Below are 23,202 nucleotides of genomic sequence, written 5' to 3'. Positions count from 1 at the left end.
ACTCGCCTGCCGAACACATTTTCTTCATAAAGGATGAGAAAGCTCACTCAAGAAAGGCAAGCCCTTCATACAGCGCTGTTCTCGCTGTTGGGAAGCCACCGAGCCTGCTGCTAAAGCCACAGCCGTGGGATTCAGCCTCCAGAATGGACCCTAGAAGGTAAGCATGGAGGAGAAAGAGGAAGAAAGGATGATGAGTCTTCTTCCCAATTCTGATCCACCTCTATTCCTTCCTCTCACCTAGAGAGTCATCTCCGGGTAGAAGCAAAACAGAAATGCTTTGTACAGTATTCATTATCACAATTTTAAGAGATTTTTATTACTATTTTAAGATCTTTGACATTCTCTATCTAGTTTGCCTTTTTTTATTTTTATGTATATTTAAATATATATGTTAATAAGGACTTTATAAAATTCATCTGCAGTCAGGTCAACATTCATTCCTCTGAACTTGTCCCCATAATTTCCCCAGCCATGAATCTTCCTACCTGGGAATTTTCAGAATCCCAACTCTTGATGGTTCAGGAGGGATTTCTCTACTTTAAGACGTATTACTTTCTGAGATCAGTGGGGGTAGGGTAATTAATTCCTTGAAAGGTAATTAATGCCATAAATGGGCGTTGTCTTACCTTCTTAGATGGAAAATACTTTATCCTTTGACAATGCCGACTTGGGCAGATGCCCAGACTCCATTTAACTGGGGAGTATCTTTACGGTACTTACTTCAGGTAGTTTTCTTGGCTCACCACTCCCTCTTTACAGGTGTCATAGGGAACAGGGACTTTTTTATTTTGAATATATTGCCTTCAGGTTAGCAAAGACAGAATATAGTAGAGAAATGTTCAGAGGCGACTTTGTCATGCATTATAGTTTGGTATTATTCATCTAAGTAATACCAAAGTTATGTCTAAATTATACTGCACTCTATGTCCCAAAATCCCTAAAAGAATCCCCCATGATCATTTAGTTTTCTTTTCTCAAAGCCAACTCAAAGTGGTTTCATCATGTCAATAAATACTGTGGGGCGCTTGCAAGAATGTCTAATGAGTGAGTAATGATAGACTCAGAGAAGCTGTGTGTACTACCAATGCATGAGAGTGCTGGGGCCACATGGAGAAAACTAAGTGATTTGCACATTAATAATTATACCTTTTTTGCCATAGTACATTATAATTTACAAAGAACTTTCAAATGCATTATTGGATTTGTCCTGAGAACAACCCATGAAATGCGTAATAGGTAGACCAAATGCATTTCTAAATTTAGTAGTCAGTCATGACTAGATATTCACAAGCAGCTCTGAAGAAAGGGACTACAAAAGGGTAAGAAAAAACTTTGGGGGACAGTGGCTATGTTCATTGCCTTGATTGTGGTGGTGATAGTTTCACAAGGTGTATAAATATGTCAAAACTTATTAAATTGTAGTATCAATAAAGTTGCTGAAAAAAATTTTAGTGCTATCGTTTACTAATATTTGAGAGGCAAATGATATGATAGAACAGTGTTCTGGTTTGCCCAAGCTTTCAGAATGCAGCACACCAGAGATGGATTGGCTTTTAATAAAAGGGGATTTATTATTTAAAAAACGTATAGTTCTTCAGAGGAAAGACAGCTAACTTTCATCTGAGGTTCTCTCTTACACAGGAAGGCACAGGGTGATCTCTGCTGGCCTTCTTTCCAAGCTTCTCAGTTCCAACAACTTTCCCCGGGTGCTTCCTTTCTGCATCTCCAAAGGCCTGGGCTGAGCTGCAAGTGCTAAGATGAGATATGCTAAGCTGCTTGGCTGTGCTGTGTTGAGCTCTCTCATTCAAGCATCCAGCCAATTAAATCAAGCGTCATTCATTGCAGCAGACACTCCCCCTAGCTGACTGCAGGTGTAATCAACGACACCTTGTAATCAAGATGAACTCCACCTGTCATTGGCTCATGTTCCCAAGAACAAGACACCTTCACTTGGCCAAGTTGGCCCCTGAACCTAACCACTGCAGTGGGTATTTGGAAAGTCCTCAGGACAAATCCTCAAATATTGTGCCATCCCTTTACATGAATTGGGTTGCTAGGGCTCCAAAAACTTAAGTGATTTGCCTAAGACGGACATTAAATAGTGATGCCAGAGGTGGAAACTGGCACTGACTTCTAAGTCCATGAGTTACTGTTCTTAATATAACACTAAGCTAGCTGTTGAATATTGCTCTCATGATCCAAAGAATTTGAAGAACTAAGCTGACTCAGGTCAAGGAGTAGCCCTAGGACAAACTGTTGAATAATTGAAAGTTAATCTTCAGGGCTTTTTATAAAATCAGTCAACACACACAGACACATTCACACAACCACGTACACACTCTTCCTCAATGATCTCACGTTGTTCTTCTCTCACCTAAGCAACCTCAGTGCTGCCAGGTGGGTACCCAAAATCCTCTGTCGTAATGCCTCATCTTGGTAACCCATCATGCCCTACAAAAAGACTTTCAGGCTTGGTGTCTTCATGGCCTTTCTCTTTGTTTTACGGAATGATAGTTAATTATCTGAGACTCTCCTCTACCACAAAAGACTACATGAGTGAAAATAGAATCACCTATTCTCCCAAAGATATTTACACTTTGAAAGGATTTGTGGAGAGTGATGACACTAGCTCAAAAAGTGAGGCTTTTTCCTTAATGTTGGAAATTTTAGCGATTGGGTAAATCATTTGGGGAGTTTTGTTTTTTCCATCAGCCATTGATGACCACTTATTCCATTTATGGGTAGGGGACCTTGGTGAATGTCAATACCTTTCCACTCCTGGAAGGCAATCTTCTCCTAAACCAACTTAGACCCAATTCCATCAAATAGGTTGCCCTCTCTAAACCTTATTTAAGAGTCAGCTAACACTGAAGAAACAGTACTTTGTGCAAATATCAGTTGAATTGGAATATGAATTCTTGGAAGAAATAATCAGAGAAGTATGCCTTCCTCTGTTTCCATACCTTCTTTCTAATTTGAGTTCCTTGACAAAACCCAGCAGTTTGATGAATGCTTGAAGAATGTAATGCCCTTTTGGATAATCCTAAGTCTCAGTAAAATTTTAAAAGGTACAGTTTGATGAGTAGTAAAAATTTGAAGTCACTAACATATTCCCAAGCTGTAGATGGCTATGCTATTGATTAGCTAACCATCTTTACACTTTTAACTTAAAGCATGTAGATAAGAGAGATGAAATTTGAACACCACTGAGCTTGGCTTGTACTTTGGTCTGGAGGAAGGAAAAGCAGATGCTTTCCTGAGCAATACAGAGTGGGTTAATGAGCATCCCCTTGATAGGTTGTGAGCAAGGCTGTCAGTCCCTGAGTGAAGGGTCTTACAGTTCAGAAGGTTATCCATTCCAGATCTTGGTCAAATAAGAGTACAGGGACAGGAACACATTGTATCCATGCTCACTCATTTTAACAAAAGAACTTTTAAAAATGTAGAGGACTAAGTTGTGAGATATATAATTATACATGCAGCCAGGGAAATATGCTCAAACTTTTACATTACAGAAGCCTGCTAATGTGATTTCACTGAGTCTCAAGAGTAAATGGAACCTTAGATTATATAAATTGAAGACATGAAGTTATTACTTCTTGAATCTCTTTTATTTTAAATAGAAGTATCAACAAATAGCAGCAAAAGAATGTTATTCAGAAATATGGAGGTAAATGTTTAAAAGATATAGGCATAGTAAACTCAAATCAAGGCAGGAGAAGGGGACTCCTGTTCTTCACCAGAAGGCTCATAAAACGTGACTATTACACTATGTACATTCATTACTTTTTAAATTTAGGTTATTCTCAAGGTTATTCTCATTATTGGAAATATGCATCGTGACTATTGGGAACCTGAAGCTTAATTTAAGAAAATATAAAAGACCCACTGATTTTAAAATAATATCTATGTAAATGGGAAATTGAGAATCACTCCTATTTCTCTAGAGAGAGTAGAGTGGGTTTTCCTCACAAATACACTCCTCTGATATTATTTTGTATCTTCTGTTCAAAGCTAAGACCTATGGAAATCATAATGAAGAAGTACCAGTTTATCAGTTTTGCAGCTGAGAGAAGTAGACAGTGAGCAACTGTCCTATGTCCTCGTCATGCTGTCATCTTCGGTTTTCACCCTGGCACTCTTCTCTTTTTAATTTTTTTTTCTCTTTCATTTGGAGGCTATAGAGGTTCCAAATTTGGAAATAAAGTTTAATACAACAGAACTGCAGGCAGAACATTAGGAGCGCTTTTTCATTTCACGCTGTGATCAGAATGCTGTTCATCTATTTCCAAAATCCACCAGGCCACAGTTAGAATTCTACATTCTACAGAATAACATCTTTCCAGATCTCTAAATTCTTCTATGGCCTCGTGCCATTATCTCCCTCCCTCTCTTTTTAAGGACTAGCTAAAAATTAACTAGAAGTGTAATAAAAGAGATGAATTACTTGCCCACCTTAATCATTGGTGTCCAGCTCTGGCTCAGCTTTTGAAAATCTCTCTCTTTCCTTCTTTCTTGCCAACAACCCCACCCGGCCAGCATTTGACACATTTTAAACAAGTGGTTGGCAAATTTCATCCTATTTGAAAAAAAAAAGAAGAAGAAGAAAGGAAACAGTCATTTGTCCTTGGGGGTTCTGATTTTGTCACTTAGGGAATCCCATCACTCTCTAGAATCCATTCATCTCCTACTTTCATAGAAAATTATTTTAAACATTCTCTTTCTTCCTCAAATCCCCAACAAATCCTGCACTAGTATCACTCCTAGCTGATGCACTGTTTCCTATTCAACTCCAAAATAATAATAATAATAATATGATGCAATCAGAAGAGATGTTCCAAAGACGTCTACAACTCATCTCCCAACTTCCTACCTGTTAATTAATCCACTTCTCGTGTTCTTATCTAAAACCACACTCTCCACTTGCGCACCAGATCCCATTCCTCTATCTGCTCCATGACTTCACTCCAGAATTCTCCTTTCTCTCCTACATCATCCATTTTCACTCTCTACTGGATCATATCCGTAAGCATACTTAGAAAACAAAAGGAAAAAAAAGTCTAATCTTCTCTTGACTTCACTTAGCCCATCAGCTGACATTTGACCTCTTTGTTCCATTTTGTAGCAAACCTCTTTGAAAGAGTATCTATACTTTCTATAGCCCATTTCTTGCTGCTCATTATCTTTTAAACCTTCTTCATACAGCATCCACCACCACCACTCCATCAATGCTGCTTTAGTCATAGTTGCCAACAGTCTTCAAGTTGTTAAATCCAACAGTTAGCTCTCAGTCCTCATTTTGCTTTATCTTGCTCCCTTCTGCCTTCTTAATACACTCTCTCTCACCTGGCTTTTAGGATGCCACCCTATTTTTCTTCTATATCACCAGTGACTTCTGTGTCTTCTTTGCTGATTCTTGGTCTTCCACATGAACATTTAATATTGGTGTATCCCAGGGTTCAGTCCTTGCTCCTCTTCTTTTCTCCATCTACCTCCATAACCTTGATGATCTCACTAAATTTCATGACTTTAAATACTAACTAGATGCTAAAAGACCTCAAATGTCTATTTCTAACCTAGACCTCCCTTGCAAACACAAAACTCATATATCCAACTGCCTATTCAGCAAGTCCACGTGAATGTCTAAACTCATATCAAGCTTTATGTGACCTAAACTCAATTTGATCCTCCATACCCCTCAATATATGTTCCACCTGTTGCCTTACCCATCTTGGTCAATGGCAATTCCAACTAATCAACCACTCGGGCCAAAAACCTTGGAGTTATCTTTGTCTCTATACTTTCTTATTTAATACATCCAGTCTGTGAGAAAATCTTTTAGTTCTAGCTTCAAATTTATCCAGAATTAACTACTTCTCACCTCTAATCCTATCACCTAGCTACAATTAACCATCATTTGGGGGGTGGGGGCATTGGGAGTTAACAAGACTCTGTGCTTCTATGCTTGCCTCCTAACAGTATATGTTCAGTCCCACATACAGAGTGTACTTTTTAAAAGATGAGTGAGATCGTGTCACTTCTCTGCTAAAACCCTGTGATGGCTCTTGCTTCACTGAAATAAAAGCCATAATTTTCACAAAGGTCTATAATCCATTACCTTGTTAGACCCCTGTTTCCTCTCTAACCTCATCCCCCTACACTCTCCCTCTCCTACCCTCCTTTTTCATCAAACACACTAGACTTAAGGCCATTGCTCTAGCTGTTGCATCTGCCCAAATGCTTCTTCTCCAGCTACCGTCTTAGCTAACACCCTCTCCTCCTGTGTGGCTTTGCACAAATATCATCTTCTTAATAAGGCCCATCCTAATCACACTATGTAAAGCTGCAAGCTGCTCCCCTACCCCTCAAATACTCCCATTCCCCTTAACCCTACTAGACTTTCTCCTCCATAGCCTTGACCACCTTCTAACAAAGTTTATACTTCATTTATTTATTATGCTTCTTAGTTACGGTTCACTTCCCTAAGTTAGAATGTAAGCTCCACGATAGCCGTGAACTTTGTATTTTTCCACTGATAAATTCCAATTGCCAAGAACAGTGTGTGGCATGTAGCAGATGCAATAAATATTTAGTGCGTGAACGAAGGTAGGTAAAGACATTTAATGCCATAGTAAATAAATCTTGGTATCGTATCATAATGTGGGCCACATGACCTTGTAATGCTTGCCATAGCCACCAACCAATGATGGATGCTAAATGTAAGGAAGATCAGTGGCTTTTGAAGGGGCGTAGCAGAAAATTCTGCCTACCAAAACCAGTCTGTGTCGAAGAGTGCTCAATCCAGCCAATCCAGTTACCTCTGGATTGCAGCTCAGAATACAAATTTTTCAAAGATACGTAGAGACCAAATAAGAAGTATGCAGTTAATAGGGGTCTTACGTATATAGAAGCTATGAGGTAATAAGTCAGAAGCTGATAGTTACATAGCAGAGTCAGAAACAGAAAGAAGCCAAAACCCAAGAATAATAGCCATTAAAATAACTGGAGTGTCTTGAATAATTTTCTGGTTCTCCACAAAGCCTAAGGTTGAAATTTCTAGGACTCTTTACTTATTTCTCCACCCTTATAATAAATCCCTATTAACTCAGACAATCTGAATGTGTCTTTGATCATCACAACCTAAAACTGTTAATTAATCTACAAAGGCCTAAGGTCCTTGTTGACACACTCATGCTTGCCGAGCTCTGTGTAAGGTACTAAAGCAACTATCAGTCCAACACTCGGAGGTAGGGCAAAGGGCTGGTGAAGAATGTGGGCTCTGGAGCCAGTCTTGCCTGGGTTTGAATCCCAGCTCTGTCTCTAACCAATTGGACTTGAAAAATTTGCTTAACCCCTCTATGCTTTGGATTCTTTCTTTGCAAAAATGGGACTATATTTGTATGTATCTCTAAAGTTGCTGTAAGGATTAAAATTAGAAGTTACATATAAAGTATCTTATATTGTTTTTCATCAGAAATATCAATAGGACTCTGCAGTTGTGGAATAAACATTTATTCTGTTTTGAGGTCAATAAGCTATAGGTCTAATAAGCAATAGTCCAATAAGCTATAGGACAAGAAGAATTGCAGGGGCTGGAAACTAGGCCCTGCCTAATTCCTGAAAAGCTCCACAGGGTACACGATTAAGCACCTTAAATCTCTGTAGAAATTTTATTGGGTACAAATTATGTACAGAAACTGAGTAGTGAGGATACATCAATAATGGATCAAGGTTAATTTGGATGGATGTGGCAGGGAAGACCAAGAAGAAAAATATCATCTTGATTTAAGATGCCAAAAATAACAACTGTGTGTGCTATGCTGAGCATTATCACTGAATGCAGTAAAATAAGTGTATACCCTAAATATAGCTCATACCTACAAAAAAGAAATCCATTGATACTAAAAAAAAATTTTAGAAGATAAGCCTCTCTTTAGCACTTCCTCCCTGCCTCCCCCACCACACACACAAAAAATACATCACTGTTTTTTAAATAGCCATAAACAGGATAAGTTCAAAAGGTAAATTTCCCAACACAATGAAGGTTACTTATTACTTTGGTATAATTGCTTTCGGAAAAGCTCTTTTTTACCAGGCAAATGGTCCGCTTTCTCTACACTGTCTAGGATGTCACAAGGGCAGGAAGCAAGAATAGCCTGAAAGTCTATGTATTTGTTCTTCCAAAGCCCAAGCCTTTTAGGGAGTTTAAAGTATTCATTTGCCAACAAGGCCCCAAAACTCACTCCGACCCCAGAGAAGAAAAAGATTTTTCTAAGGCTGAGGGGCAGATAAAAAAGAAAGAAGAAGAGGGATCTGCAAAGGGAAAATGGAGTGATGAAAGCCAAGCAATCAGTGGGTTCCCGGGAGAGGAACCTGCACCTCCTCTCCAGTCAAGGCTTGGGAAGATGAACGAAACCCCCAAAACGAAAGAAAATGGCTATACAATGCTGGGTCTAGAGAGAAAAGGAGCCAAAGATAGACTCCCAGACACCAGCATAGTCCAGAAGTAGCGAAGAGAGCTGCAAGAGTTGAAAGAACATGGGAACAAGAGATGTCTTAGCAGCCAGTGGTTAAGGATCAGTTGGGCTTCTGCCAATCCATATCTCAGCACTTTCAGAGGTCCCCTGACACTTGATAAAGCCCTTAAGCAGTGGGAAACTTTCCATATTTATTAAGATTAAATTTCTACCATGTCAGACTTCTGCATTGAACCAAGATTGAAACAAAAAAAATAGACAAAAATAAATGAAACAATGGTTTTTAAGACACGGGCATCAGGTAATGAATGACAGTGACCCCTGGAGAAATGGGAAACAAAAGAGATGAACTCTATGGTTGTCCCAGATTATGCCCTTGAGAGAGGTCCCCTGCAGCTCAGGGAGGGGGAACCCAGGTAGAGCCCAGCAGACTCCCCAAACTAAAGAGACAAACCTCCAAGTCTGGAGAGGCTAAAGTTTAAAGATGTAACTGGAGAAGAGAAAGCTGCACAGACAGAGAACCCCAGAGATAGACAAAAGGATCCTGTCAAGTATTCAAGAGAGTATTTATCGATGCATGTGTGTGAGAAAACTACCCAAAGCTGGGAAAGAACCATCTAGAAGGATTAGTGGGAACAATACTGGACCTTTGCACAGATTGAGAAGTGCACCTGAACCCCTCAGCTAGTCTGGGAAACCTCAAAATTCACTGCGTATTGGGTAGAGTGCTTGTCTCATAGTTTAAATACTGCTCTGATCCTGCTTAACAAATACTTTAAGCAAGTCCTGAAAGAATCAAAATGTCCCCAGGATGAGACGCAAGAATATCTGTGAGAAAGTTCTCATTATTACTTCAAATATTTCTTCGGCTCACTCCCCTCTTTCTGGCATTACAATTATGCATACATAATACCTTTACACCTTTGATTATTGTCCCACAGATTTTGGATGTTTTGATGTTTTTATTCATTCTTTTTTTCTCTTTGCATTTCTGTTAGTGATTAACTGATTCTTTCCTTGGCTGTACTCAGTCTATTGACAAACTCATTGAAAGCATCCTTCACTTCTGTTACAGTGGTTTTGGTTTCTAGCATTTCCTTTTGTTTCCCTCTTTACATTTCCATCTGTTCTTGTGTGTTCTCTACTTTTCCATTGGCACCTTCACCATATTAATCATGGTTATTTCCAATTCCCTGACTGATCATTTCAATGTCTGTGTAATATTGGAATCTAGTTCTGATGATTGCCTTGTCTCCTCAGACTGCATTTTTCTTGCCTTTTGGCATGCCTTATAATTTTTTGTTGTTGTTGAAAGCCAAATATTTTGTGTTAGGTAATAGGAACAGAAATAAATAGGCCTTAGGGTGAGAATTTATGCTAATGCGGCCAGCGGCTGTGTTTAATGTTTCATGTAGCTTGTGGTGTCATTTTTGTCTCCCTTGACTTTGGGTTACTCTAAGTAGCCCTCCTCAGAGAGAGTCTATGTCTCTTTCAGCAATTATCCACTATTATTATACTGGAGCCCTGTTGATGTGGTAGAAAGGTATGGAGGAGAGAGAGCATTCTGATCTTCCAAATAAATCTTTGTGTGGGCTTATGCTTCAGAACTGTGGCTTTCACAAGTGTTTCTTGAGTGAAACATCTTTTATTCCCCCCAGTGCCCTACTCCCTTCCCTGGATGCAGTGTTCTCAATCAATTTCCTTAAGGCTCTGATCCCTGTTTACTATGTTTACCCTTCTCATTTGAGAGAGGAAGCATGGAGGGGACAGGAGTGGAAGGAATTCCCTCCCCTTTGCTGAGATGAGGTTCTGGCAAAGTCTTTTTCCTGGAGAATGGGGCTTTGTTATGGAGAAGGCCCTAGGTATATTTCAAATTGATTACTCTTCCACAACCTCTGCCAGAGCCAGGGTAGGGGTGCTTTCTTGGATCTACCCCATGAGAACCTGGTGAGGTTCCCAGAGTTGAAGTTCATGTAAGTGTGTGTGTGTGGGTCCTCCAGATACTGTGACTCTCAGGATTTTCTCACTCTCTTCCAAAGTCATACTTTGCCCCCAGCAGTTCAGCAAAATTGTCATCTAAGTGTTTCTACCCATTTATGGCTCCAGTGTCTTCTGCTACAAGTGAGATGATTTCATTTGCTCTCTGTATGGGTCTGTCTCTCCAAATCCCAAATTGGCACTGTGACCTCAGTTCTCTGATGAATCCAAGAGAAGCCATGGATTTTCAGTTTTTCCAGCTTGTCTGTTATAAGGATGGGAGTGACAGCTTCCAAGTTCTTTACGTATCAGAGCTGACACTGGAAGCCCAAGAATATTGATGGGAATATAAAAATATTGAGTATCTAACAAGGTAAAATTCATGACCCATAATAAGGGGATAAATCCATTGAAACTGACACAGAACTGATACAGATATAAGAATTGTCAGAAAAGGATAATAAAACAATTATTGTAACTATTCCATATGTTCAAAAAGTTAGTGAGACATGGAAGATATAAATACACTCAAATCCACCTAAAACCTCTACGTGGTTCCTGAGCCAGGAGGGCCTTGAAGCTTTGAGTTCCCAGTCTCTTCGAGAGCATCAACCAGTTCATTCCCCTACCCCATAATGTCGACACCCCTTATCCAGATGAGGAAGTTAGAGTGACCATTGCCCAAATATCCCTAATGAGTGGGAGAAGCATCAAAGGAGAAGGAGGAGTTGTATCAGAGAAGATAGGATTTAACAAATGAGTATGAGTACTAAATCATTACATTGATACTCATTTTAGTCTCCAGTATCTTAAAACAGCTAGAAGAAAACACCTGAAATTGTGGAACTATAACCCATACCATATTTTGAAACCTGTTCTAAGATGACTTATTAAATATACTTTGAAATTTATCACTTTTTTTGTATATACATTTCAGGCAAAAAAATTTTTTTCTACCAAATTTCTAAAGATGAAAACTAAAATCTCTGAGATGAAAATTAAAATGGATGGGATTAACAGCAGATTAGATATTACAGAAGGAAAGATCAGTGAATTGAAGACATTAGAAATAGGAGCTCTCCAAAATGAAATTCAAAGAGGAAAAAAAAATAGTTTTAAATGTTTAAATGTTCCACAGGGAGCTGTGGAACAACTTTGAAGGAGAGGAAGGGGATGATAGAAAAAATGCTAGAAGAAATAATGGCTGAAATTTTTCCAAATTTGATTAAAACTATAAATCCACTAATCCAAGAAGCTCAATCAATCACTATGCACTGTGGAAACATGAAAACAAAACAAAACAAAACAAAACTATACCGAGGTATATCATTATCAATAACTTAAGTCACTTTTTTAAAGTGTTAAAAACATCCAAAGATCAAAAATCATGTCATCTACTGAGAAATAAAGAGAAAGAGACAGAAGCTTTCTCTTAAACAATGCAAGAGACATGACAAGGGAGGAACTTCTTCAAAATACTAAAGAGGAAAAATTGTCAACTTAGAATTTTATATCCAGTGAAAATATCTATCATAAGTGAAAAGGTGATATAAAACTTTTGCAGACATACCAAAAGCTGAAAAAAATATGTCACCAAAGACAAATGATAAGGAAATATGGCTCTACACAAAGGAATGAAGATGAGAATAAATGGTAACTACATGAGTGAATAAGTCTTTTGTCTTATTATTTAAGTTTCTTTAAAATGCAATTGCTCAAACAAAAATAATAACAATATATTATTGGATTTGTAATATATTCACAGGTAAAACCTATGACAATGATAGAATGAAGGCTGGCAAGGGAGAAAAGTAAGGTTCTTATACTATACTTGAGGTGGTGGTATAATATCACTTGAACACAGTGATAAGTATTCTTCTTTATCTTGTGATAAGATAAAGAAAAATACCATAAACGTTTAATCAACCACTAAATAACAAGACAAAAGGTCATAGCTAATAAACCAACCAAGGAGATAGAATGGAATGATAAAAAATGCTTAATCCAAAAGAAGGCAACAGGAGGTATCATTTCTAGGCCCAGGTCTCTCTCGTTAGTGGTGACAGCCCCGTCTGGTTCTCTCTCTCTGGATCCCAGTTTGCCTCTCTGTAAAGTGAGGTCTTGGATAGACTCTAGTCTGGTCATAATACCTACAAGGATCCATCGAACATTAACATTCTATGAGCATCTGCTCTCTTTGCCAGAGTGTCACCTGAGATACTAGAAATGAGAGCTTAGATGGGCAGATGAGTGAGACGGAGAGAGAGCCCTCTAGAACTTCCCTCTGGAAGGAAGATTAGGCCAGAGTCAGGAGACCTGGACTGTTTTTCCCTTCTGCTGATGAGTCTAATGATTGTAGCCTTTAGATGTCTGGATCTTCATCCTTTTCCCTTCGAATATATTACTTTATGATTTTAAGTATAACCTTCAGTTGTTCTCAGACCCTTGTTTCAGGACCCAACAGAAATACATTAATATGGGTCTGGTGAACTCTAATCACAGGTTTGAAATTATATCATCCTTTAGGCAATTGTAGGAAAAAATATTTCCGCCAAATCCTTGTTATTAATGAGGCCAACCACCTACTTGGCAGGGGAAAATTGAAGTACGCGGTTGTCCCAGGTTACACTCCCTTTTTTATATCACCATGGTTATTCACAAACAATGTTGACTATTGAAGGAAGTTTTCAAGATCCAGTTCTCCTGCTTAATTGCCTATCCCCACTCTGCACATGATTTATGCTCTTAAAAGTAATGCCTTCTCTATGACTGAGTGGATTAAGAATATGAAATGATGAAGGAGGTTTTATCCAGAAACCACAATACTGTGACCACATGAGAAATACTATTTTCACGTGGATCTGTTGAATGAGTCTGAGACCAGATTGAGTTGTAACTGACAAATAGAATCATAGAATTCTTGTGTTTGACAAACCCAAAAATACTGTATTCCTAACACTTAGAAAAGTCACTATCTTCAGCTGTATTTGAATGCCAATAGGGAACTGGTGAGTTGACCAATTATAAGACACTCAAATATTTCAAGAAAGCAAAGATCCAAAAGAACAACAACAAACTCTGAAGCAAGAAACGAGGCAAGAAAACACCAGAATGAAGACAATTATTTGAGAAAGAATAAAAGCAGGGCCAGTTATTTCTTTCTTTGTTACAAAAATCCCTCTTCCAGCAACAAATCCCCCTAATAGGAAATTTTAATGTGTGGAAATTTGTTTCTGTATACCTTTGGGCAAGAGTGAAAATTTCAGTGCCAATTTAGATCTCTTAGTAGTGTATGCTAATCTAGTTGAGGATAAAATAGAAGGGGGAATGAGGAGGTGGGAATTAAAACAGGAAAGGGAAGAGAAGCAGATGGCCTAAGAGTGGATACATTTGCAAATAAAACTTGAGGAAATAAAGACAAGAGAAAGCACATCACAGTTCTAGAAGCACATTCTGGCAAACTCTAGAGGATCTCAGATCATTCTAAAAAGGGGCCAGTGGAGGCTGGGAAATGAGGCAGAATCAGCTTCTCCATTATAATTTCTTAAAGGATTTAAATATTTGTTAGTGAGACCAAATATTTACACTCCTACACAAGCAGAGCTGCCTCTTGCTATACACATTATCTGTCACAAAGCAAAACACACTGCATACAATCTAAGCGAATTGTTAGGAAGGGGGATCCTGAAAAGTGCCCAGAGAACAAAGGATGATAAGTGCAAATAATAGAGAAGTTGCTACTTTACTAATTTAAGATGTGTGGAATATAATTAATATTTCTAATATTTAAAATGTTGTTAGATATAACGCAGATGCCAGCATTTCTGTAATCCTCAAAAGTGAATGTTATCTGATATATTTGGGTAGGTGGCTTTGATACATTTCTTCTAAGTCAGTTCCACACTGCAGTGCTTTTCCACAATTCCTTACTCCCCCTTGGGTCTCCATGACTGAATGACCATTTACTTCTATTGACGATCAATCTCTTGTCACTAGTAAGAATTCCTGGACTAACAGCCATGCTGATATGGTGCTACTGGCCTGTATGCATCAGCCAGCAATGAATGTGCAAAAGCCACACTTCTCCTTACAGCCCCCTCTTCCTACATCCCAGGACTCCACCACATCCCTCAAGGCTGTTGAGATTTTACTACATCAAAAGTAACTAAGAAATATTACTAAAAAAAGAGGGGAGAAGTTTTTCAACTGCATGCTTTACAGAATTTTCATAGCTAAAAAATAAACATTTGACATGGGGGACTCTTGAAAACACATCCCAGTTCTTAGCCTTGCTTCCTGGTCTGCAGATGTACTCTCCTCTCACCAAATGTTTCCTTTTTCAAAATGCAACCATAAAAATCTCCTGCGGCAGCCTACGGTAAAGACACACAGAACGTAATATTGTTATGCAGAGCCTGTGCCACTTGTCTTTATATTCCTGTGGCTTTCAGACTATGTAGAACTTAAGTACAAAAGAAATGATTCCCTCTATCAGTTAGATCCTTCAGCCTGCAAGAAATTGAAACTTAATGAAAATCCCATTCAATATTTATTTATTTATATTTATTTATTTATTTATTTATGCATGGACAGGCACGAGGAACATTTACTCTTAAAATTTATTTTCATATACAGAATGTCCTAATGCAAGCCTCGGTTAGTTCAGTCGTCCAACAATACCATCAGAAACTCAGGCTCTTTCCCTTTCTCTTTCTGCTGAGTACAACATTTTCTTTATATTCTGGCTGGTACCTTATGGTCAGCAACTGAGACTACAAAATGCCCTCATTTGTATCTCTGATGGTTTGAAGCTGTATGTACTTCAGAAAAGATCATGTTCTCTTAATCCATTCCTATGAGGGTAGACCTAATGTGGGTGGGACCTTTTGATTAGGTTATTTCAGTTTAAATAGATGAGTCCTCTTACTGGAACTCTTTATTGAAGCATAAAAGACAGAGAGAAGACACAGAAAGAATGTCTAAGAGAAGCTGAGAGAGAAAAGCCAGAGAAACTGAGAAAGAAAACCACAGATGGAATAGCCAAGAACTGAAATCAATGAAACCTGGGAAGGAAAGACCAGCAGAAGTGACCATGTACTTTGCTATCTGACAAAGGACTCCTGGAACACCAGCAGCCTGTCTTCAGAGTCTAGATATAATCTTGATAATGCCTTAAATTTAGACATTTTCATGGCCTTAGAACTATAAACCTGTAAGTTAATAAATCCCCATTGTAAAAGCCAACCCACTTCTGTGGCAGGTGTAGGGGGGGTGGGGAAAAAAGTGTAACTAATAAAGTATCAGTGGCTGAGAGAGTCAAATAGAGTCGAGAGGCTACTCTGGAGGTCACTCATACACAAGTTTCAGTTAAACATTGCTACCTGTCATAACTTGCCAAACCCCAACCAGAACCCTTCCATCCAATCCTAAAGAACACCTAGGGCAATATACAAGGTTCTACAAAGGTTCCATCCATTAGGGTAACTTTCCAGAAACCTACAACCTCCAAATGGGTACCAGGACCAAATAAGACCTGAAACCTAGAGGGCCCAGCCTCTCCAAAGGATCAGCTAGTTTCGTCTCTCTGCCCCATATACTGACAGCCCCTTCCAACATGAAAAAGTTAGAATGGCCATAGTCCAAATGCCCCTAAAAAGTGGGATAGAAAGATCAAAGGTGATGGTGGAGTTATACAGAGAAGGTAGGGTTTAACAAAGGAATATGATTGCTGAATCATTAAATTGATATTTCTTTTAGTCTCCAGTAATAATTGTTGCACTGTGCTTTGAACTTTATTGCTTTTTTGTATATATGTTATTTTCACAAAAAAGAAATAAACATCAATTGTGATGATAAAATAATATTTATTCCTTCTAGCCTCCATGATTCTAGAGCAGCTAGAAAGAAAACTCTGAGATGATGGTATGGTAGCCCATGACAAACTCCGGATCTGTCCTGTAGCTACTTGTTGAAGAAAGCTTTGAAAACTATTGCTTTTTTCTTTCTTTGCTTTGTATATACATTATATTATACAATTTTTAAAAGTTTAGAAAAAACAACAACCCATATCTGGTATACTGCATTTCATCAGTTTTAGCAAATCAAAACAATATCTAATGCGAGAGAAAGACATGGCTTTTTTTTTTGCAGAAAGCTCAAGTAAGCCCTTTTTCTCTTTGCCTTGTTTGCTATTATATCCTCAGCACTTTCAGAATAAGCCACAAAGTCCTTTTGCATGCAAGCTGAAAGTTATCTGCATATTCACATTTTCTGATCAAATTTGAATTTTTCAACCCATGATCTTTTAGACATTTTTAACACTGATAAACTTTAAAAATCGATAATCAACAGAAGACAGAAGTCACAAATTTACCCATAAGGAACTTTTAGCCAAATATTAGAGGTATCTGGTATGTAACAAAAACTCAAAAAGGATGTGTTAAATGAATGAAAGAATAAATGAATCTCATTTGCTCAAATTGGCTTAAGCATGAACAAACTACTGGCAAGAGATGGAGATCAATCCTCATCAGTTTCTAACCTAGTGGGAAGGAACTGCAATATCAACTACAATCCTTTTAGCAAGAAATCTGCCCCTCCCCTTAGCTATACAGAAACTCAAGCAGAAACTTTGAAACTAAAGTGTTTTAATTTTCATTTTACTTTTCCTACATGGTCACCATTTGGGAGAGTGCACTCTTCTCTAATTTCTGAACATGGAAGAGAGGCAGTAGGAAGTTTCCTTTGCTGCTGCACAAGCAATCCCAAAATGTCAGAGTAGAAGGAAAGATTTTTATCTTCTGGATAAAATCAGTCATTCAGAGCTCTGGCCCCCAACCTTGTATTTTTGACATGTTCTTAAATTTCTTGATGCAAACGCCCATTCCAAAAGTGTGCTCAAAGTTTGGTGGACTTCCTTTCTACCAAGTTGTGGGAAGTCCTAAGTTGGAGAGCCAGAGAAAAACTAGAGAGAGAACAAACAGCTTTACAGAATATAGGAATGTCTACGTGTGTGCCATCCAGAAATCTGCCCATCCATGATGCAAAGAGCTGATCTTGAAGGAAGCAAAGGGCTGGGGGATGAGCCCCTTGACTCCTGCACCCTCCTGAGGCCAGCTTTGTCCCCTTCTATGCCACCTTCCTCATTCTGTCTCTCCCCTTCAGCTCTGATGGTTAGTTCCACTAACAGCTTTATTTTCCAATTATAGTTTTTCAGAGGCTCTCCTGGCACCTATGACCACTGTGCTGGTTTGAATCTATGGTGGACCCAAGAAAAGCCATGTCTTTTAATCCTCATTCAATATTGCTGGGCGGGAGCATTTTGATTGTTCCCATGGAGATGTGACCCACCCAATTGTGGGTGGTAACCTTTGATTAGATGATTTCCATGGAGGTGTTTCTCCATCCATTGAAGATGGAGTTGCTTACTGGAATCCTTTAAAAGAGGAAACATTTTGGAGAGAGTCCCTTTTAGTAGAACCACGAGAAAGCCAGCAGATGCCACCATGTTTGCCATGTGCCCTTCAGCTAAAAGAGAGACGTTGAACGTCATCAGCCTTCTTGAACCAAGGTATCTTTCTCTGGATGCCTTAAATTGGACATTTCTATAGACTTGCTTTAATTGGGACATTTCCTCGGCCTAAGAACTATAAACTAGCAATTTATTAAACTCCCCTTTTAAAAAGCCATTCCTTTTCTGGTATATTGCATTCCAGCAGTTAGCAAACTAGAACAACCACCAAAACTAAAAGTTCATAATGGTCTAAAGAGCCCTTTCCACCTGGATTGTTTGTTCCTCCACAATGTAAACTTTGTGTTTTCAGATTAGAGTTCATTTTGTCTAGTTTGTGGCAAGATCTCCTTCCTGCTCATTTCCCTGAAGTTTCATAAAATTACTGATTTAGAAGCATCTAACCCAATGCCCACCTGATAGACACTTACTGTGGTCAGAGTCATCGTACTGTCTAGCACCCAGGTGGTAAGATAAATGTTCCATACTGTCTCTTCACTATCTCTCTGCTTCTGCTGCTGATTTCTCATTCACTCATTCATTAACCCACCCATTCAATTAATATTTACTGAGCATCTTCTCTGTGTCAGTCTCCCTTCTAGACATGGGAAATACAGAGGACAGAAAGTGGGCAATAAACGCCATTATTAAATTTACATTCTAGTAGGTGGAGACCATAAATAAGTATCAACCACCTTTATTGGGTGTTGATAAAGAGCATTGAGAAAAATTAAGTAGAGAGGTTGGATAGAGAAAGGGGTCAGGTGGGGAGTGCAATTTTAAAAGATAGTCAGGAAAAGCCATATTATAGGCAAATGCAACTACCAACAGAAATCACTTTTCTGTACAAACATTATTTATCTGTTACTCTAAACGGCAGTAGATTTTTTCTCATAATTTTCTAAGAAATGTCATCTCTTGTACCCCAAGAGCCACATCTTCTCTCTCATCTCTTTGGAGCAGCTTCTTTCCCAACCCTAACCTCTTCCCATCATTATCCGCATTCCAGCGGCTCCTGCTATGGCCCGACTCTGTCCAAATCTGGAGCCCAGAACTGATACTCGATTCCAAGCGGGCTCCAACCAAACCAGAATAAAATGGATCTATCACCCCTGACATTCTTTTATTCTGGGTATTTTATTTCTGATGGTCCAAAAAAAAATATATCATGCCTTTTTTTTTTTATTGGTAACCATATCGCACTTCTGATTAATCGAGGATGTAGACAGTCAGTTAGTTAAATTGCTAAACAATTTCTGTCTCCCAACTTTTCAGCCCCAAGCTCTTTGCGGTATGCAGAGCCTCCTACCTCCTGATTTGCTTTGGGAGGAATCAATAAGCTGGGCCCATAGAGGAGGCAGTCAGAACACACAGCCATGTATTGACCTTGAGGCATCCTTTCTTACTCCTTCTAACTCTGTCTACTTCATCCTAGAAATTTGATTAACACCATCCCAATCTGCAAAGCTTTAAAATGCTGAGTGTTCATCTGCCTATTTTTTCCCCTTTAATGTTTAAAAAGAAATCAATTAATGGCAGCTCATGTTTCTGTCCTTTAGTTCCCTTGCCAGAGGTGAATCCCACTGTTTCTGAATTAGAACAGGCTATGTGCCTACCTTCAGTCCCTCCAGCTGAGGGTGGGCTCACAAAGCAAATTCACATTCTCTTTTTCACACTTCTACTCCATATGTGTGAAAACTAGACCATGTCTTATGGAGCTTAAATCACTCTTACATCCAATCCCAAGGTGTTCTTTTTTTAGTCTTTATTTTCCAAAATCGTCAGGGACAAACCAGAAAAAGTGCTAAGAGACTGTATATTGTAGTTGTTACCAGGGTTTAAATTACAACTCCACCAACTACAAGCTGCAGAATTTGGGGCAAGTTATTCAACCATTCTGCGACTCAGTTTCCCCTCTGTAAAATGGAGTTGATAATTGTAGCTAATTCCAATGCATGCTATAAGCATTAAATGAGTTAACATGTGTAAAGTCCTTGGAACAGTAGCAGGCATATAAGTGTTAACTTCCATTTTGTGTTAAAATTAAATATGTGTACTCATGTTCATTCTCAATTATTTAGAGGAAGATTATCTGGTTTGTAGTTTCTGTAGGAGAAACAGTGTGATATAACATGTTCTGAAGTTAGAGATACAAGAATATAGTATTTGAGCTCAGTTGTGTGGCCGTGGGAACATTATTTATCCAAGGCAAAGATCAATTTCCTCATTTGCTAAACAGTAAAAATAACACTCCCTTTACTGAGCTATTGTAGGAGTCAAATCCATAAAATGCCTATTGAGTGCATGGCTTCAGGTGCAAAAAAATGCAATTGGTATCTCAGGTTGGGGAAGACTGTTCTTTAAAGAAGAACTTCATCATCCTAGAGACTCCCACAAACAGGTCTGAGCTGTTGACTTCCCTTTTCTAACAAGGGGCCATTTCTCTTATTCTGGAAGTCCAGGTTTCACTGCAAAATAGGCAATGTGTCCTCCCTGTCCCCCTGCCCTTCCATGCTTCCCCTGTCACATTCTGTGACTCAATTTTCCCAAGGCCTCATACCACATTATCTTCACTCAAGCTTTATCCTTTTGCCAACAGCCCATCTGTTCTTCAGAAACTTCTTCCAAAGCTGGAGGTCTGTGAATTAAAACAATCCAGGGACCGTGGGCTCATGTGTTGCCCCTTCTGGTTTACTAGTTGTAAGAGCTTTCTATGGATAAGACCATATGAAGAGTGACCCAAAGAGTGGGCATATCAGGCACTGAGTCAGGATTGGCAAGAGTAGGAAGTGTTACATTTCACAGTCAACTCAGCCTGTCATCAAAGTGAATTGTTAAGCAGCTAGTGTGATCTTTTCTTCTTTATAAAAACATCATCACTCACATACAACATCATATTTCTGACTGCACCAAGTTTTCTCCAGATGCCTTAATGATAACAGACTGCAGTTACACTCATAAAATAGTGGAGTTAGAAGTACCCTCAAGACCATTTATATTATATCCTTCATTTTATTTTATACCCCTTAGGTAAAAAGCTTAGAAGTGAAATAATTTGTCCATGGTCACAAAGGTAAGGAATGTTGGTTGATCTAGAATCCTGGTTCTAAACTTTCAGTCTGTTATTCCTACCACTGACTCATGCGTCCTCATATTTCTGCTGAACCTTTGGGGTTAGATGTCTCACTACGATGATGCATCACCTTACCTCTCATTTCATAATTTCAAACTTTTATGAAACAATTAAAGAAGACAATATTCACAGTGAGTACCACTGTGTGTGTGAAAAAAAAGGCAAAGGGCTTCAAATAACTAACATGGAAGCCAGTCACACCAAAGAAAGGTGTTCACTATACCACCTCCTTGAATCACCCAAAATGAATTTATGCCCTTGTACATCTTATTTTCCAAGTAAATATTACCTCAAGGCACATCATTTCCTGTTGATAAACAGGAAATGTTTATCAGCTTGACAATGTTAAAAACAGTCAGCTTTTTACCACCTGGTTGTTAATCCCTAAAATTGCCTTGTACCCAAATCTTAATTGCCTAAATTTAACGGTGTCCATGGCTTATTAAACATCAGAGCAAATCTGCAATGCTTGCTAACAGCAAAGCAGTTCTCTGTGACACCACTTCCATACCTCTCTCCTCAACCCCAGGAAACACTGAGTGAGAAGTCAGGAGAACAAATAATGATGGTGTGTGAAGATGAGGTCTGAAGGCAGGTGATACTGTATCCTCATCCTTTCTCCAGATGTCCTTCTGGGAGCAGGTGAAACGACAAAGTGCAGGCTTGGAAGAGAGAAAGATCTGGTGGGAAAGCAGTTCAGTTTTGTCAGTGGGAATTTAGGTTAAATTTGATTTAGGATTAAACAACTGTCTCTATCAATAAATCTTAAATAGAAGGCTATGCAAGCAGAGCAGGGGATACCCATAGCCTGGAGAAATGACCTTGTATGGGACACGTAATGCCCACCTCATCATTTGATCTGCCTTTCTACACTGGCCACATTGTTTGCCTACCCAGTTCCTTTGGCTCTTCTGAAGACGGTAGCCTCCATCCCTCACTCACACTTACAGAGTCATCACTCACATGGGTTAAGGAACAGCCAGCCATTCTACACTACGTGACCCTTGCCTCTAGTTACAGTAGATCAGTCCAACCTTGACCCCATATAAAAGGTAAGCTAATCAGGGCCCCTGCCTACATTTTTTGCACTTGAGACCAGAACTTAAAGCAAGTAATTTTTCACTCCCTGAAGCATATGCTCTAAAGTTTAGAAGACTCTGTAACTGTTTCCTGCCTTGCCCCCATGAGGAATGGAGGCAACCAGTCTAAGGAAACAGAAAAATTTTAAAAATTTACTGAGAGGAACAAATGAAAACTGAAGGTAGAGACCATTGTATGAGTTTTACTGCTTGTTCCAGTTGTGCACCCATCTGATCTTAGACTCTACGTGACATTCTCATATTTCAATAAGTTCTCCTTTTTCAGTGAAGCTAGTTAGTTAGGAATCAATCACTACCAACAAATAATCCTAACATGTTTCCTCTTCTTTTTGATAGTGCCTGTGAGATGGACTGTTTAAATCCATCAACATCTCCTCTTTTCCTTTTGAAGTAAGGGATAAGCTTCCTTCATGTTTAAGTTATGGCTCGATAAGGATGAGGCTCCTAGGACTTATGTAAACTTCACCTTTCCTTGTCTGTCTGGCTGTGGGGAGGTGGGTGGTTCTTGCTGTAAAATGTTGAGAACACCCAGACCTATCTAGAAGCATAGTCATTTGTGGTAGTTAGATTCATTTGTCAACTTGGCCAGGTGAAGGCACCTCGTTCTGTTGCTGCAGACATGAGCCAACGGTACATGAACCTCATCTGTTGCTGATTTACATCTGCAGTGGCTAGGAGGTGTGCCTGCTGCAATGAATAATGTTTGCCTTAACTGGCTGGTGCTTAAATGAGAGAGTGCAATGTAGCACAGCCTAAGCAGCTCAGCATACCTCATCTCAACACTCGCAGCTCAGCCCAGGCCTTTGGAGATACAGAAAGAAATCACCCCAGGGAAAGTTGTTGGAATCCAGAGGCCTGGAGAGAAGGCCAGCAGAGATCATCCTGCGCCTCCCCACATAAGAAAGAACCTCAGTTGAAAGTTAGCTGCCTTTCCTCTGAAGAACAAATGAAATAAATCCCCTTTTATTAAAAGCCAATCTGTCTCTGGTGTGTTGCATTCCAGCA

The 23,202-nt window shown here is 39.0% G+C and overlaps 1 long non-coding RNA gene across 1 annotated transcript in view; it reads right to left on the bottom strand.

The window, feature by feature from the left end:
- The window catches only part of LOC143670034 (uncharacterized), a 42,063-nt gene extending 21,282 nt beyond the window's left edge, over nt 1–20,781 (bottom strand). Inside the window, exons 1-3 of the long non-coding RNA XR_013169221.1 lie at nt 20,525–20,781; nt 627–801; nt 7–150 (exon numbers count right to left, since the gene is read on the bottom strand). This is a non-coding gene — a long non-coding RNA (uncharacterized LOC143670034). The remainder of the gene's footprint in view (nt 1–6; nt 151–626; nt 802–20,524) is intronic.
- Nucleotides 20,782–23,202: the final 2,421 nt, after the last annotated feature.

The sequence above is a fragment of the Tamandua tetradactyla genome, chromosome 26, assembly GCF_023851605.1.
Source record: "Tamandua tetradactyla isolate mTamTet1 chromosome 26, mTamTet1.pri, whole genome shotgun sequence".
NCBI lineage: Eukaryota > Metazoa > Chordata > Mammalia > Pilosa > Myrmecophagidae > Tamandua > Tamandua tetradactyla.
The sequence above is the reverse complement of the archived record's forward strand: the minus strand, read 5'-3'. Positions and strand labels throughout refer to the sequence as shown.